This window comes from Myotis myotis, unplaced genomic scaffold, assembly GCF_014108235.1.
Source record: "Myotis myotis isolate mMyoMyo1 unplaced genomic scaffold, mMyoMyo1.p scaffold_m19_p_8, whole genome shotgun sequence".
NCBI classification, from domain to species: Eukaryota; Metazoa; Chordata; class Mammalia; order Chiroptera; family Vespertilionidae; genus Myotis; species Myotis myotis.
The window spans coordinates 93,047,139-93,064,809 of NW_023416390.1; the positions used below are offsets into that span (position 1 = coordinate 93,047,139).

At 49.2% G+C, this 17,671-nt stretch overlaps 1 long non-coding RNA gene across 1 annotated transcript; it reads left to right on the forward strand.

Moving 5' to 3' along the window:
- Nucleotides 1-78: 78 nt before the first annotated feature.
- Nucleotides 79-1,567, forward strand: LOC118661833. Its single transcript, XR_004969491.1, has 2 exons — nt 79-749; nt 1,132-1,567. It is a non-coding gene; the product is annotated as an uncharacterized LOC118661833 (long non-coding RNA).
- The last annotated feature ends 16,104 nt before the right edge of the window (nt 1,568-17,671 follow it).

The window sequence follows — 17,671 nt, forward strand, 5'->3', positions numbered from 1 at the left end:
ACACGCACCCGTGACGTCGGCGTAGCGCGGCCCACGTCACGACCGGCCGCGGGGAGCGCGCCGCGCCCGCGCCTGCGCACGCCCGCCGCTCCCGGCAGCCTTTTCGGCCGGAGTCCGCCGGTCCGCTGCCTGGCCAGCGCTCCGCCTCACAGCCAGTCCCGGGGAGCTTCCGCGTGGGGCGCGGGCGTCGCGGGGAGCCCGGCGCCGGCGGAAGGGGTCGATGGAGTGGCCTCGGCCCGGAGGGGGCGCCCCCGGGCTGGTGGCGGAGCTCGCCCGTCGCCCGCTGGAGGCCTCTGTGCCGGGGTCCCTGCGCTCCATGTTGGCGCCCCATCCCCTCTCACCCCTAAACTAAAGCACCTTCCCCGCCACAGGCCCCGTCCCCACCCCCGGCGTCTCCCCGTGGCCTCGGTTCCCTCGCTCAGCGCGCACTTGGACCCCCCCCATCCTGCCCGCTCCAGCCCCGTCCGCTCGCAGCCCCAACGGGAGGCGGAGGCGGGGCGGCCTCGCGGGGCCGGGCCGGGCCTCCTTCCTGGGTTTGTTGCAGGCCCCGCGGCGGAGGCGGCGGAGGCGGGGGCCTGTGCTCGTCGCCGGGAAAGCCCGCGCGCAGCTCCGGGACTGTCGAACCCGCTGGCGGGTCTGCTCCGCCGGAAACGGCAGCGCAGAGGCGGGCAGATGCCAATCCCGCGGCCTCGTAACTGCAGAGCTCAATAGAAACCCACCTGTTTAGATTCTGGACACACAGAATCAAGGTCCTTAAGATGCCTCTGGGCCCCACCATTCTAGGCCCGAAACGGGTGGGGTTCCCACTGAGCCCCCCGCTCCCACGCCCCCGCCGGCGTCCACAGTTGCTGGCTGAGTGACCTCCAGGGGTTCCCGCCCCCCGCCCCCCCAACCCGGACTCCCACCACTGGCTCCTGAGAAACTCCCCTCCCGTCGTGTGTATTTAAAATAGTCTCTCCTTTTCATTCCCCTTTTCCTTGGGTGAGTTGGCCTCTTCGTTAGATATTAAATCCCCAGCGTCCTTGGCTATTTTAGTATATGTGACTACAAATTAGTGATCTTGGGTGCTTTTTTCTTGATGAAACTCTCAGTCATATGTTTTGCCTTCCTGCTCTGTGTCTGGCGTTGCAGTGACAACATGGTAGTGCGGCTACCCCCCGGGGGCGCAGAGCGGACAGGAGGCTGGTGAGCGGACGGATGTCATGCCTCGCGCAGCAGGTGCGTGGAAGTGGTGAGGACATGCCACAGGCGTGCCTGGGAACAGAGGGGAGACCTCGGAGAGGCAGCTGCATTCGTTTTCCAGGCTGCACACCAAACTGCCACCGGCTCGATGCCTAAAACAGCACCTCCTTGTTAGCTCATAGTTCTGTAGGTCAGCATCCTGGCTGAAGTCAGGGTGTCAGCTGGGCTGAGTTCTCACCTGGAGGCCCTAGGAAAGATCTGCTCCCAGCCTATTTTTGTTGTTGGCAGAATCCAGTTTCTGTGGTTGGGTTGAGATGCCCATTTTCTTGTGGGCAGTCAGCTGTTGACTTCGAGACCCACCATCTCCAAAGCCGGCAACAGATAATTTCTTCTAATTCAAATCCCTCTCACACACTGAATTTCTGACTTACTCTTTTACTACCAGTTGGAGAATACTCTGCTTTTACTTTTATTATTTTTTGTTGTTGTTAATCCTCACCTGAGGATATTTTTTCCATTGATTTTTAGAGAGAGAGAGAGAGACACTAATGTCAGAGAGAGACATTGATTGGTTACCTCCTGCATGAGCCTTAACTGGGGCTGGGGATCAAACCTGCAACCCAGGTGTGTGCCCTTAACCATGAATCAAACCCGAGACCCTTGGTTGCACAGGCCGCCACTCTAACCACTGATCACACCAGCCAGGGCTACCCTCTGCTTTTTTTTTTTTTTTAATATATTTTATTGATTTTTTTACAGAGAGGAAGGGAGAGAGATAGAGAGTTAGAAACATCAATGAGAGAGAAACATCGATCAGCTGCCTCCTGCACACCTCCTACTGGGATGTGCCCGCAACCAAGGTACATGCCCTTGACCAGAATCGAACCTGGGACCTTTCAGTCTGCAGGCCGACACTCACTGAGCCAAACCAGTTAGGTCTACCCTCTGCTTTTAAAGCAGTGGTTCTCAACCTTCCTAATGCCACGACCCTTTAATACAGTTCCTCATGTTGTGGTGACCCCCAACTATAAAATTATTTTCGTTGCTACTTCATAACTGTAATTTTGCTACTGTTATGAATTGTCATGTAAATATCTGATATGCAGGATGTATTTGCATTGTTACACATTGAACATAATTAAAGCATACAGACTAATCACAGAAACAATATGTAATTATATATGTGTTTTCCGATGGTCTTGGGCAACCCCTGTGAAAGGGTCGTTCGACCCCCAAAGGGGTCGTGACCCACAGGTTGAGAACCCCTGGTTTAAATAGTTCACATGATTAAATCAGGCTTGCACAGATAATCTGTTCTTAAAGTCAACTGTGTTGTGCTACATAATGTAATTATTGAGTACCATCCTATATAATAAAAGCCCAGTGACCCAACAGCAGAACAACCAGTTGACCAGTCGCTATGACATGCACTGACCACCAGGGGGCAGACACTCAACGCAGGAGCTGCCCCCTGGTATGAGTGCGCTCCCACAACAGGCCGATCCCTGCAGGCCACGCCCCCCCCTCCCCCCACCAGTGCACAAGGCCTCTAGTTTACTATATTTACAGTACCTACAGTTACGCAGGCTCTGTTCAACAGTGGGCAGGGCTCTCCAGGGAAATGAGAACCCTGCATACCACACATGGTAAGCGGAAACTTGATTCAGAGCTAGTTATTTGCTGAGAGAAATAAGGATAGAGGAGTGGACATCCAGGAAGAGGGAATCAAGTATGCACAAGCTTGGAAGTGTGAGAGAACATGCCCTGTCCTGGAAGTAATAAGAGTTGCTGGCCTCCAGGTAGCCGGAGAAATGCAGGCAGTGGGTAAAGCCAGAGGAGGAAGACAGCAGCCAGATTAGGATGAAGGGAGTGTTGGAGTAGGTTAAAGAGCATGGTTAAGAAATGAAGGTCTACACAACCATACTGGCCATGAAATTAATATACAGTGGGGCCTTGACTTACGAGTGTCCCGACTAACGAGTTTTTCGAGACAAGCTGTCTCTCGGCTGATTTTTTGCTTGAGTTGCGAGCTAAAATCCGGGTTACGAGCCAGCTTCAGATACCCCACCACTAGTTGGCGCAGCGAACGTCACAGTGAACGCCACATCAGCCCAGCATCACGTGTCTCGCTCGTTCACAATTGATTTGACATACGAGTAATTTGAGTTACGAGCTCCGTCACAGAACGAAGTAAACTCGTAAGTCAAGGCCCCACTGTATATAAGGAGTGTTGGTTGAGATGCATTCAGCTGCAAAGAATAAGACCCCTGGCCCCAAACAGCTTAAACTGAACTTTATTTTCACAAATAACAAGAATCCAGCACATGAATTTAAAATTGGTAAGGGTTGTGGATTGTTATCTCTGCAGTCAGAAGATGGCTACCTCAGCTCTGAACACTGACCTCCCACACAGGGAAGGGGAAGGATTCATTCATTCTCATTCTTCCTCTCCATCTCCCTCTTCCAAACTTTTAATTTTTGACGAGTTTTAGGTTTATTAAAAAAATTGAGAAGCTAGTACAGAAAGTTCCTATATACTTCATACCTAGTTTCCCCTATTATTAACATTCTACATTAGCATGGTACATTTGTCATAATTAGGGAACCAATATTGATTCATAGTCATTAACTAAAGTCCATACCTTATTCAAATTTTCTTATTTTAACCTAATGTCCTTTTTCTGTTTCAGAATCCCATCCATGATATCATATTATATTTAGTCATCGTGTCTCCTTAGGCTTCTCTTGGCTGTGAATTCCCTTGTTGTTTCTTATTATTGTTGTTTTGTTTTACTTATTAATTTTTAGAGAGAAAAACATAGATTTGTTGTTCCACTTATTTATGAATTCATTGGTTGCTTCTTGTATGTGCCCTGACCAGAGATTGAACCCACAACCTTGGCACATTAGGATAACACTCTAACTAACTGAGCAACCCCTCCAGGGCAGACTTTCCTTGTTTTTGATGACCTTGACAGTTCTTTTTCAGAATATTTTTATTTTTAAATTAGAGTTGACATGCAATATTATATTAGTTTCAGGTGTACAACCCCATTATTAGACATTTATATACTTACTAAGTTATCACCATGATAAATCTAGTAACCATCTGACACCATACATTTATTACAATACTAGAGGCCCAGTGCACGAAATTCGTGCACCCAGGGGTGAGGGGGGTGGGGGTCCCTCAGCACTACCTGTGCCCTCTCATAGTCCGGGAGCTTTCAGGGGATGTCAAATGGACTGCTTAGGCCCGCTCCCTAAGGGAGTCGGACATCCTTTGCACTGCCCCGGAGGTGGGAGAGGCTCCTGCCACCGCCACTGCACTAGCCAGCTGTGAGCCCGGCTCAGGGCTTCTGGCTGAGCGGCGCTCCCCCTGTGGGAGCACACTGACCACCAGGGGGCAGCTCCTGCATTGAGCATCTGCCCCTAGTGGTCAGTACACGTCATAGTGACCAGTTGTTCTGCTGTTCAGTCGATTTGCATATTAGCCTTTTATTATAGAGGATTATTGACTATATATTCCCTGTGCTGTACTTTATATCCCCATGACTATTTTGTAACTACCAATTTGTACTTAATCCCTTCAATTTTTTCATCCATCCCCCCTCAACACCCCTTCAATCTGGCAACTGTCAAAATGTTCTCTGTGTTTCCCTTCTGCTTGTTCATGTATTTTGTTTTATAGATTCCACATATAAGTGAAATCATCTGTCATTTGTCTTTCTCTGTCTGACTTCTTTCACTCAGCACAATACCCTCTAGGTCTATCCATGCTGTTACAGATGCAAGATTTCATTCTTTTTTATGTCTGAGTCCTATTCCACTGTATATATGCACCACTTTTTCTTTATAAATTCATCTATTGATGGACACTTAGGTTACTTTCATTCTTGGCTATTGTAAATAATGCTGTAATAAACATTTAGATGTATGGTTTTTTCTATTTAATGTTTTGGGTTTCTTCGGATAAATACCCAGAAATGGAGTTGCTGGGTCCTTCTTCATTGTTATAGTCTTTGTTTTAAAATCTCTTTTGTCTGGTAGAGGTATTACTGTCTCAGCCTTTTTTTTCCTGTTTCCATTTTTTAAAATTGATTTCAGAGAGGAAGGGAGAGGGAGAGATAAGAAACATCAATGATGAGAGAGAATCATTGATTGGCTGCCTCCTGCATGTCCCCCACCGGGGAACAAATCCACCACCCAGGTATGTGCCCAGACTGGGTATCAAACAGTGACCTTCTGGTTCATAGGTTGATGCTCAATCACTGAGCCATGCCCCAATAGGCTCCATTTTTTAAAATATATTTTTTTATTGATTTCAGAGAGAGAGGGAGAGAGAGAGATTAGTCAACCCCTGAGCCACACCAGTTGGCCTTCTGTTTTCATTTTTTTCATTTTCATTAGATATATTTTTCCATTCCTTTACTTGCAGTCTGTATGTGTCTTTCAGTCTGAAGTGGGTCTCTTATAGACAGCATATGTAAGGATCTTGTTTTATCATCCCTTCAGCCACCATATGTCCTTTGATTTGACCATTTAATCCATTTGCATTTAAAATAATTGTTGATAGATACTAGTATGTATTTATTGCCGTTTTTAATTCATAGTTTTGGTCTTTTCCTACTTCTAAAAGATTTTCTCTTTGTCTTTAACCTTTGGTATTTTAATTAGGATGTGTCTTGGTGTGGGCCTCTTTGGGTTGGTTGTGTTTGAGACTTTGAGCTTCCTGGACTTGTATGTCTATTTACTTCACCATGTTAGAGAAGTTTTTGGTCATCATGTTTTCACATTGGTTTCCAATTTCTTGCTCTTTTTCTTCTCCTTCAGGCACCCCCATGATGTGAAAGTTGGTACACTTAAAGTTATACCATAGGCTCCTTACACTATCCTCATTTGGGAGGGGGAGTTCTTTGTGCTGTTCTGATTAGGTGTATTCTACTTCCTTATCTTCCAAAATGCTCATTTGAGCCTCTGCTTTACCTATTCTACTATTGATTCTGTGTAATGTGTGCTTCATTTCAGATATTGTATTCTTCATTTCTGACTGGTTCTTTTTATGTTTTCTATCTCCATTTTTGTTTCCTACTTCTTTGTTGAAATTCTCACTGTTTCTATACTCGTCCCCTAAGTTCATTGAGCATACTTATAACCAGTGTTTTGAAGTCTGCATATAGTAGATTGATTATCTCCATTTAGTTTAGTTCTTTTTCTGGAGTTTTGTTCTGTTCTTTTTTCTGGGACTTGTTTCTTTGTCTCCTCATTTTGGCTGCCTTCTTGGTGTTTGTTTCTGTGTATTACACAGAACTGCTACATCTCCTGGATGTGGTAGAGTGGCCTAAAGTAGTAGTGCCCTGTACAGCCTCCTGATCACCTCCCGGTACAGCTGGGACCTCCAGGTGCACCCCGTATGTGGGCTGTGTGCACCTTCTTGTTCTAGTTGAGCCTTGGTTGATGCTGGCACATTCATGGGAGAGATTTAATCCCAGGCCAGTCAACTGCGAGGACTGGCCATGACGACAGTGGAGGATCTTCTATCAGGAGCTGACCCCATGGAGCAGCACTCACTTCAGCATGGCTCATGTACCTGACAAGTCCACACCTTGAGTGTGTCACTTGTGGAGGTGGTTGGGAGGTGTTTCAGTGTGGTACGTAGCTGTCCAAAGAGTACGCTGTCTCCGGGGCCTCCTGGGAGGTACAGACTAAGGTCATCTGCTGGCCTGTGCTTTGCCCAGGGTCAGCCAGCATGAGCTACACAGTAATCTGCAGATGGCTGCAACTTGTGCTGGGATTGGAAATGCCCGAGAGAGGCCAAGCTTAGAACAAAGGCCTGATGCCACTAGTGCTGGCCCATGGCCATTTAGCAAGAGGTAGGGGTATGCAGATGCCAGATGCTGCTTGTTTTAAAGATTTTAGAAAAGTGAAAAGCATGAGCCAAGACAGGCAATTTATATGAGAAAAAAAAAACCGCACAAAAACACTGGAAATGGCTTGCATGGGCCTGAAACAGTGTAAGGAAGGTGCGAACAGTAAGCCAGATTCAGATATGGTGCCTGCCTGCCTGCCCTGTGGATGGAGAGCTCAGAAAAGGAACAATGGTTTCCACCAGCACTTCTGTCTGTGAGAAAGCTGCCCCTCCAGCTCTTGCCCTGCTGCCAAACAATTCATCTCCCCATATGTCCCTGGTGACACTGTGCACTGGCCCTTTAAGAGGAAAGTCTGGGTCTCCAGCAGCCTCCATGTCACTCAGCCACAATCCCCCTGGTTTTTACTGCAGAAGTTATGGGGACTTCTTTTCCTGGCACTGGAACCCTGGGCTGGGGTTGCTGGTGTGGGGCTGGGATTCTTTGCTCCTCAGGAGAGACCTCTGCAGCCAAGATATTTCTCCCCATTTCTATCTGCCACTCATGGGTCTGGGGCCAGGCCAGTTCACATCTCAGCCTCTGCTCTCGGTCTCAATGTAGCTTCTTCAGTAGAACCTTAACTATAGGACTTGTGTTCAGCTAGATTTCAGGACATTCGGAATGATGGTTGTTCTGTAGTTTGCTGTGATTTTGCTGTGTTTGTTGGAGGTTCTGAGTACCAAATTTATGCTGCCATCTTGATTGGAGACCTGACAGTGAGGAGTACTAGTCAAGTGCTTGGTAGAATATTCCTCTACTAGGGGCCCGGTGCATGAAATTCATGCACTGGGTGTGTGTGTGGGGGAGTGTCCCTCAGCCCAGCCTGCCCCCTCTCACATACTGGGAGCCCTCAGGCGTTGACCCCCATCACCCTCCAATCACAGGATCGGCCCCTTGCCCAGGCCTGACGCCTCCGCCAGAGGTGTCAGGCTTGGACAGGGGACCCCCATCTCCCCCCGATCACTGGCTCTGGCCCCCGCCCAGGCCTGAGGCCTCTGGCCCAGGAATCATGCCTGGGCAGGGGACCCCCATCTCCCTCTGATTGCTTGCTCCACTCCCCGCCCAAGCCTGACGCCTCTGACCCAGGCTTCAGGCCTGGGCAAGGGAACCATCATATCCCCCCAATCCCCGGCTCCGCCCCCCACCCAGGCCTGATGCCTCGGCCAGAGGAGTTGACCCTCATCACCCTCCGATCACCAATCACCGGATCGGCCCCTTGACCAGGCCTGAGGCCTCCGGCAGAGGTGTCAGGCCTGGGCAGGGGACCCCCAGCTCCCCACGGTTGCAGGCTCCGCCCCTGCCCAGGCCTAACGCATCTGGCCTGGGCGTCTGGCCCGGGCAGCGGGGACCCTCAGCTGCAGCGGCCCCGCGATCGTGGGCTCCGCTTTAGGCCCAGGCAAGGGACCCCTAGCTCCTGGGACTCCAGCCTCGACCATGCCCAGCTCCCATCGCTGGCTCCACCCCTACTTCCTGCTATCACTGGCCAGGGCGGAAAAGGCGCCTGATTCTCCGATCATGGCTGGGGGGCAGGGCAAAGGCGGCCCCAGGGCCGCCTTTGCCCTGCCCCCCAGCTCTTAGCTCCCCCCTGGGTTTCCGATCACTGTCAGTGGCAGGGGGCTTCTTCCTGCTTTCCCTTTCGCCTCCCTGCATTGTGCCTACATATGCAAATTAACCGCCATCTTGTTGGCAGTTAACTGCCAATCTTAGTTGGCAGTTAATTTGCATATAGCCCTGATTAGCCAATGAAAAGGTAGCGCCGTACACCAATTACCATTTTTCTCTTTTATTAGTGTAGATTGTTGCTTGTCTGATGTTGTTCTCATGATTAGACTAGAGTTATGAGTATGGAGGATGAAGAGCACAGAGGTAAAGTGCCATTCAAGGGTACATTCTAGCAACATGGTTTAGGACTGTTGAGGTTGACCTTCATTGCCTGTTTGAGGTATTGTTTTTCAGGGTTTTCCAGTCTTCCCCCCCTTTCTGTACTACTAGTAGCCCGGTGCATGAAATTCGTGCACTGGGGTGGGGGACGGGGTTTCTCAGTCTGGCCTTCACCCTCTCCAATCTGAGACCCCTCAGGGAATGCCCAACTACCTGTTTGTGCCCACACTTTTAACAGATAACAGCTCCATTGTTGTTTCTTTCTTATGCTTAAAACCATTGGAATTAGTAGGTATTCAAAGTGTGTATACATTTTGGGGGGACACCCTGTATATCTCTAGTCAGCGGTGAAAGAAACCAACAGCAGATTTGGAACCCCCAGACAGGGAACCTCACTCACTCCCCACATGTCTCCCCACTTCACTTTCCACCTTCGTGGGCAGCAGGAGAATCAATGTTTTCTCTCATTAATTCGGAAAAGCACATCCTGTCACCCACTGCCCGGCGGGAGTGCACTAGGCCCCAAGCAAGTGAGGCTCAGTCAGGGCAGCCTTCGCTCATGGGTGCTGGCACCCAAAGTGCACATTCCTCCTCTACAGTTGCCCCGACTATCCCACTGTTTCACTGAGAGGACGGAATTCCTCTCCACCTCTGGGTTCTTGATCTTGAACCCTGACCGAAGGCACCTCAGTGAGGGCCGCCCGTGCCCACCAGGTGTGTCTATCTGCACCTGCTCCTGCCTCAGCACCTGCATTAACCCCCCCAGAGGTGATCTCGTAGCTGCACTGGCCTCCGTGGGAACAGGGCATCACCACTCCACCCTCTCACTGTCATCTCACAGGCGCCCACCCTCAGCACCCAGAACACCCAGACACTCTCCAAAGGACGTGAGCGCATCAGAGGGGATGTGTGCACATCCTGTGGGGGTGTTAGGCATGCTGGGTTGATGGAAGTGCGGTGGAGAGGCAGGGGGAACTTGTGCACACCTTGGTTTGCAACTGTTGCAGGCGCGGGAGGGTGACAGTGTGCTGGGGGATGTTCGCACGCCAGGGGGGGATGTGCACACCGGAGGCCTCTGGCTTTGCAGATCCGCAAATCCCCGTGGTGTGGCCAGGAGGACGTCAGTCTGGCCTGCCACGGTGGCTGTCCCTGCGATCCTGCACCTTCTGGGCCAGGAGGCGGATCTTGCCCAGCCACTCCTGGGCGCTGATGGCCTGCAGGCGCTACTTCAGCTCAGCCTGCAGGCTCCGCTTGGTGCGCTCACAGTTGTCACCACCGCCATGTGGGGAGTACAGGCTGCCCTCCGGCCAATCCGCCCCTGTGCAAGCTGCCGTCCCACCGGGAAGGGTCATGGAGCCAGGTCCCAGGACCACGGACAGCCTCAAGCACTGCTCCCCCTGCCCCCACCACCCGGCAGGGTCACAGATCCGGGTCCCGGGACAGTGGACAGCCTCCCGCGCTGCCCCCTGCCTGGCAGGGTCACAGATCCGGGTCCCAGACCGCCAACAGCCTTGCCCGCTGCTGCCCACCTTCAGTATGCAAATTAGCCACCATCTTGTTGCTTCAGGCTGGGGGTCCCCACTGGGGTGCCTGGCCAGTCTGGGTGAGGGGCTGAGGGCTGTTTTCTGGCTGGCGGGTGACTGAAGCTCCCAACCTCTCCTTTTTTTCTTTTTTTTTTTTTTCTATTCTGGGATTTATTTACCTTCTATGGCTGTCACTGGAGCTGAGAACAGGCTTTAGCTCTGAGACCTGACTGCAGCTCTGAGACCTCGGCTGCTGAAAGCAGGGATCTGGGTTTGTTTGGGTTCTATAATTATAACACTGTTGCAGTCCTGCTGGCTGAAGCCCGGCTGGCTGAAAGCAGGTTTCTGGGATTTATTTAGCTTCTATAATTGTAACATTGTTTCGTAGAGTGCAAGCTGAGAGCCCAGCAGTGGCAGGCGGGGAACCTTGGCTTCCTCCATCACTGGAGCAAGCAAGCCTCCTGTTCGCTTCAGCTGTCTGGCTGCCGGCCGCCATCTTGGTTGGCAGTTAATTTGCATATCGCCCTGATTAGCCAATGGGAAGCGTGTCAGAGGTACAGTTAATTACCATGTTTGGCTATTATTAGATAGGATACTTTTACCAAAAAAACTCCCTGTGCTCACAGCTAAGGAGTGGGGAGTTATGCTTCACTTTCTTGAATGAAAAATGTCCACATAAATTTCTAAGAATTCTTCTACATGGGAGACTTGCCTCTTCTCCCTCATTTAAGTATTTTAATATTTTTTTTTACTTGATTTCAGAGAGGAAGGGAAAGGGAGAGAGAGATAAAAACATCAGTGATGAGAGAGAATCATTGATTACCTGCCTCCAGCATGACCCCAGTGGGGATCAAGCCTAAAACTTGGGCATGTGTCCTGACCAGGAATGAAACCACAACCTCCTGGTTCATGGGTCAATGTTCAACCACTGAGCCACACCATCTGGGCTCCCTCATTTACTTATTATGCAATCATTGATTTAAATTAAAATGGATTAACATATTTATTTTATACTTTGGGTTATAATCCAATACTATATATATATATATATATATATATATATATATATATATACCCAGTGCACGAAATTTGTACACTTGGGGGGGGTCCCTCAGCCTGGCCTGTGCCCTCTCACAGTCCAGGAGCCCTCGGGGGATGTCCGCCTGCTGGCTTAGGCCTGCTCCCTGTGGAGCGGCCATCAGTTGGACATCCTTAGTGCTGCTGTGGAGGTAGGAGAGGCTCCCGCCACTGCTACTGCACACGCCAACTGTGAGCCCAGCTTCTGGCTGAGTGGTGCTCCCCTTGTGGGAGCGCACTGACCACCAGGGGAGCTCCTGCATTGAGCATCTGCCCCCTAGTGGTCAGTGCATGTCATAGCGACCAGTCATTCTGCCATTAGGTCTATTTGCATATTAGCCTTTTATTATATAGGATATGAATAGTTTAAGAAAATACTATTGATTTTTTTTGAAAGAGAGGAAGGGAGAGAGAGAGAGAGAAACATTGGTGTAATTGCAGAGTATTGATGGCCAGACTCCTGCACAACCCCTACTGGGGATTGAGGCCATAACCCAGGCACATGCCCTTGACTGAGACTCAAATCAGCAACCTCCTGGTGCACAGGGTTACACATAATGAACTGAGCCACACTGGCCAAGGCTACCTTATTAATATTTTTGTTCAAATTTTTTCAGGTTTGACCATAGGCACTCTTTCCATTGATACCTGTGACCCTTTGGCATACCCTATCATGTGGGTTTTTTATATTTATTATTAATTTTTTATTTTATTTTTTTACTTTTGAACACTTGCTTTCTTTCTGGCACTACCAGATGTGCTAGACCAGGGGTGGGCAAACTTTTTGACTTGAGGGCCACAATGGGTTCTTAAACTGGACCGGAGGGCCAGAACAAAAGCATGGATGGAGTGTTTGTGTGAACTAATATAAATTCAAAGTAAACATCATTACATAAAAGGGTACGGTCTTTTTTTTTTTTTTTAGTTTTATTCATTTCAAACTGGCCGGATCTGGCCCACAGGCCGTAGTTTGCCCACGGCTGTGCTAGACTCATCTTGAATATTTCCTGCCTCAGTCCTAGAATCAGCCATTTCTTCAAGGAGCCCTGCTTCCTTTTATTGGAGAACTAGAGGCCCGGTGCACAAAATTCTTGCATGGGGGGGAGGTCCCTCAGCCTGGCCTGTGCCCTCTCGCAATCTGAGACCCCTTGGGGGATGTCCGACTGCCAGTTTACAGGCCTAAACCTGCAGTCGGACATCCCTCTTCCATCCTGGACGCTGCGTGCACCAGTGACCATACTTTTCATGCAGGTGAAAGGCATCTTGCTGTTGTATGGGCAGCTACAATTTTTGCCTTGATTATAAAAAGTAGTATATATTTTTTGGCTTTGTCACACAGTTAGAAGTGTCACAATCAGGACTGACCACAAAATGTACAAGCCAGAGTCCATGCATGTCATCGCTGCATCATCCTGTTTTTTCAGTGTTAGAGTAGCCTTGCCAGGTTTTAATTTTTAAATCTAAGACTGTTCCCAAATATATAGGGTCAGGTTCCTACACCTGGCCGGTGATCAGGGCCAATCTGTGGGGCAACTGGTGAGCGGGGCAATTGGGGGGCCCCCCGCAGGCTCCCACCTTGGCTAGTGGCCTGGCACCACCTGCTGGCTGGCCCGGCCCTGCCCCCCCACCGACCAGTCATTCCACCATTTGGTCAATTTGCATATTAGGGTTTTATATAGTAGTAGATAGATGACATTAGAAACCAAGATCTCAGGTTAGGTATCTTCGGATTCTCCTTTCACTAAGGACAGTCTCAAGTCGCCCTCAGCAGACTTCCCTTTTGTTTTTGCAGCAGAGTCTGCTAATAGTGCCTCCGAGTCCATTCTCTTCTTCCCATAATAATCAAATTTTAGCTGAGCACGTAGCCCCCCTCCCCATAATAAAGAGTTCATTTTCCACTCTGGCCAGGTAGCTCACTTGATTGGAGTGTTAACCCCATACACCAAGTTTACAGATTTAATTCCCAGTCAGGGCACATAAAAGAATCAACCAACAAATGCATAAATAAGTAGAGCAACAAATTGACTTCTCTCAAAACCAAACAAAAAAAACCCACAAAAAACAATGCGTTAATTTCCCAGCCTCCCTTGCAGCTAAATATGGCCATGTGACTAAGTCCTGGCAAAAGGAGAATCAGTAGAAGTGTCCATCCAGGAACCTTCCTGAGAGACCCTTACTCAAGAGACCACTGCTTTTACCCCTCTGTTTTTATCCCTTCCTCCATCCTGAAGTACCTACAGGCTAGTTGGAAAAGTGAGGACAAGGGACCTCCTAGTCTGGCCCAGAGGGCTCCCTTCTTTCACATGAGAGAGAATTAGATCTGTGTTACTGGTAGCTGAACCTACTACTAAGCATCTTATTGGCTGGAGCTGTTCCTGAAAAGGAGTTAGCGTTCCCATGATGGCTTCAGCCTACAGGAGGTTGCCTCCGGGTTGGCACACTGCCAGGCCATGTCTAGCTAGAAACTGAGGCTAGATGACAAGGGCGATGGGGGATGGAGTGACCCCCCTGAGAAGCACATGGAGAAGCAGAAAGTGGGGAACCAGAGCAGGACCCCTCAGGTGGACAGGGCTGTATAAATGATCTTTGGTAAATCTATTATGCTTTTACTCCCAGGGGAGTTGAGTAGAAACTCACTTTACTGTTTCAAAAACCAAAGATAAAAGGTGCTTCCACAATCAAAGAAAAGTCACATCTGGAATTTCTGCTGTTTGAAATGGCCCAGGAAGTACTCTGCCTGTGGGAAGAGTCCTTATGATAAGATTTCCAACAGAGAATTCATAATCTTGAGTTTTCTATGATCTTGATCAACTCTAATTTTTTCATCAGTTGCCAGTATGTATATTTTTAAATAGTCTGTTGCATATTGTACTTTATGTTATACATATTAATAACAGAATATGTGGAGAAACTTCTCACCCCTTCTGTAGCTCTGTTTCCATCCACTCTTTGCTGTATGCCTACTAGCAGATCTTGGTTGTGCTGGTATTTTTCTTTTAGATGCATTTTAATTTGTTTAGGCAGCTGTAATCATGCTGTGAATGCATTCTGCACCCTGCTTTCTCACTTACACAGAACAAATAGTTTTATTTTCTCTTATAAACAAATTTGAATATTTTATATATATTCTTAAAATTTTAACTTTATTCTAATTTTTTATTAAAGGTATTCATAAAACAGATACAGAGTTCATGGCAGTTTCTGAGTGCTGGGGGATGCAATGGAGAGATTTTTTTTGCCCTTAGTGTTTGCAGCAAAATTAGAATGACCATGTGAGACACCAAAGCTAACTAAAATCTGAGAAGTGAAACTCACGTAGGGAATGACAGTCCCTTTCACCTTCCGGAGTGCTTGTCCCAGTGTTGACTGATCTTCTCACTTTCATGATACAATGCAGAAGGAGTATTATGGATTACGGTTGGGGGAAAGGACTCAAAGGTGCTTAAATCATATGGGTTATATAAGGTAGTGCATTCTAAGACTTTATACTAAAAGATATGCTTTTAAAACATCAAACTGCTAATATTTTTTTAATATTTTTAACTTGGCTGTTAGCTTGGGGCCCCTGGTGGTTCCCACTAATGCCGCATCACCCTGCTGGTCAGCCTTTTGCTTCTGTCATGTGTCTTATCTTTCTCCTGTTTATATTGTCTGTTTATTCTCTTCTTGTTCCTCTTTTTTCTTCTCTCTCTGCCTCATCTCCAGGCTCTTTAATTTACCATATTTCATTAGTTTTCACGAACATCCTGAAAAATGAGTCAGCAGAATTACTATTCTCATTTGCATAAGAGGAAAAGTGGCAGAGAAAGGTTGGTGGCTGTCGCCAGGCCCCGGGACACCTAGTGGAGCAGCCTCGAAGGGGCCCATCGGTCTGGCCCTCCTAGTGCCTGAGGTCCCAGGGTTTCTCCCCAACGCCAGGTCCCACATCTCCTCACTGGCTGCCTAAGGCCCCAGGGCCCCACTCCCTGCCTGCCCCCTCCAGCTGCCCCCAGTCCCTGGGCCTCTCCCCTCGAGGCTCTGCTTACCTTTCTTGAAACCACTGGCATTCTTCACGCCCAGCCCTCCCATCCCCCTCTAGGGCTAGTTTGCAGCCCCTAACCCCCCTCAGTATGCCATCAGGGGGATGGCACCAGCAGAGAAGAGTAAAGAGTTAAGTCATTCTCATACTTATGACTCATCCTGCCCCTCACCGGATGTGAGGTGGCACCTTTTACTGTGGTTTCTAGAAGCCAAGTCACAGGGTTGGTGTCCTTGCTTCCCCATAGGTCAGCCTGGCTGAAGTGAGCGGAGCCGGGCTCAGTACCCCGTGAGGGAGCAATGCCAGGAGCCCTCAGCCCACAGGCTGCTCAGGCCAGCCTCAGGGTGAAGGGGGAAAGTAAGACATGTGGGGGGCTAGCTATCTGAATCTGTGCCCGTAACCTGCCTTCTGACGTACACCCTTGCTCGCCAATAAACTCCATTCTTATCTGTGATGCCTGTCCTGCCTTAAGAACCTGTTTCCCAGAATACTCCCATTTTACAGAGGCCATAAACCATGAACCAGATACAGCCCCCGGAGGGGCTGGCGCCAGTGCTGGCAGGGCTCTGGATGTGGTCTCACTTCCCCCATCCCAACTCCCAGGGGGTTGTGGGGGTTGGGGGGTGGGGGTGCTGCAAAGCCTACTAAGGGTCCAGAAGCCTGATCCATATTTGGGGGACAAAGGAACTGACGGGTATAAAGGGAAAGCTTCGCCCATATCCATCACTCAGGATTTGGAGACTGACTCCCCTGAGTCAGGGCACTAGTGCAATCTGCAATAAAGGCTACTTTTCTGAATATTCTCCGAGTGCCCAGCTGATTAATTCTCCCACGCCACCTGGCAGCTTATCTGCAACAAGAGAGTGGGACTGCCTGTGCCTCAAACAGTGGCTGCCCTGCTACGGCAAGGCCTGCACCCTCGCCAGGCTGAACTGAGAGCACTAGAGTCAGCAGAGATGGGTACCTGCCCTTCTCGGCCTCGCTCTCCTCAGCATCTTTGTCTGGAAGACAAGGCCTGCTGCCCTGGGACTGTGGTGGACACCAGTGGGCTAAGCATGTGAAACCTGTGGAAACACATGACACTGGTCCCCATCTGCTGCCTGCAGGGGGCCCAGCACTGCCCTGCCCAGAAGCCCACAGAGCTGACTGGCCCTTCAGAATGCAGGTGCCCAAGCATGACCGGAAGGCAGTTATTTTCAGGGAAACCAACTCTGTAATTGTGGCCCCACATTATGAGTCACACCTTTAATTCCTGGAGTTCCTTCCAATGATCAGGCTCCCATTAGCCAGCCGGCCAGTCAGCCTTGAACACAGTGCAGGATCTGTGCCAGGAAAAATCCATGCAATTTTCTGTTGCTATGGAGACACACTCTCCCTTCTGAAGCCCCTGAGGCCACCCTTCCCCTGCCATACCTGCCCCTCCTTCCCCCCTCCACCTCTGTCCATGAGAACCAGCCTCCCTCCGTCCTCCGCTCTGGAAGAGATTCATATCAAAGCAAGAAGAGCTGAGAGATGTTACCCCTGTGGATGAAACACGGGAAGGCGTTCCACGGAAAGTAACTTCACGGGTGATCTGATCATGCATTCATGGTGGGTGGTCATGCCCCAGGCCTATAACTTATTTAGTGAACGGTTTTAAGCCAGTCCTACCCATTGTCCTTGTGCATCTAGGTTAACACACCTTCGAAAAGGAAAACCATCCCAATGAGAGCACATAATCTTGCTAACTATCCTGTCTTCCACCTCCATGAAGGTCCTCTCTAATTTCAAACGCATGAGAAAAGCTGCAAAACGGTTTTTCTCTGGAGCAGTTGAGATCTTGCTCTCTGATATGTTATCAGTTTAGTTCAAATTAACTCATTAAAATTATCTACAGGTTTGGACTTTCTTACATTGATACCCCCCAGGAGTTTTATGAATTTGTGAAATTTGTAGAGACTTCTGAGCAGAGAAACTGCACTGCCTGGTTGGCCTGGCCTAGGACCCCCACCCAGCGAACTTGCCCTAAGTTCTCTACAGTCTTCAAAGATCGCTTGCTGAGCCTCACAAGTTCTGTGTCTTGGCCTTACCTTTCCCTTAACCCT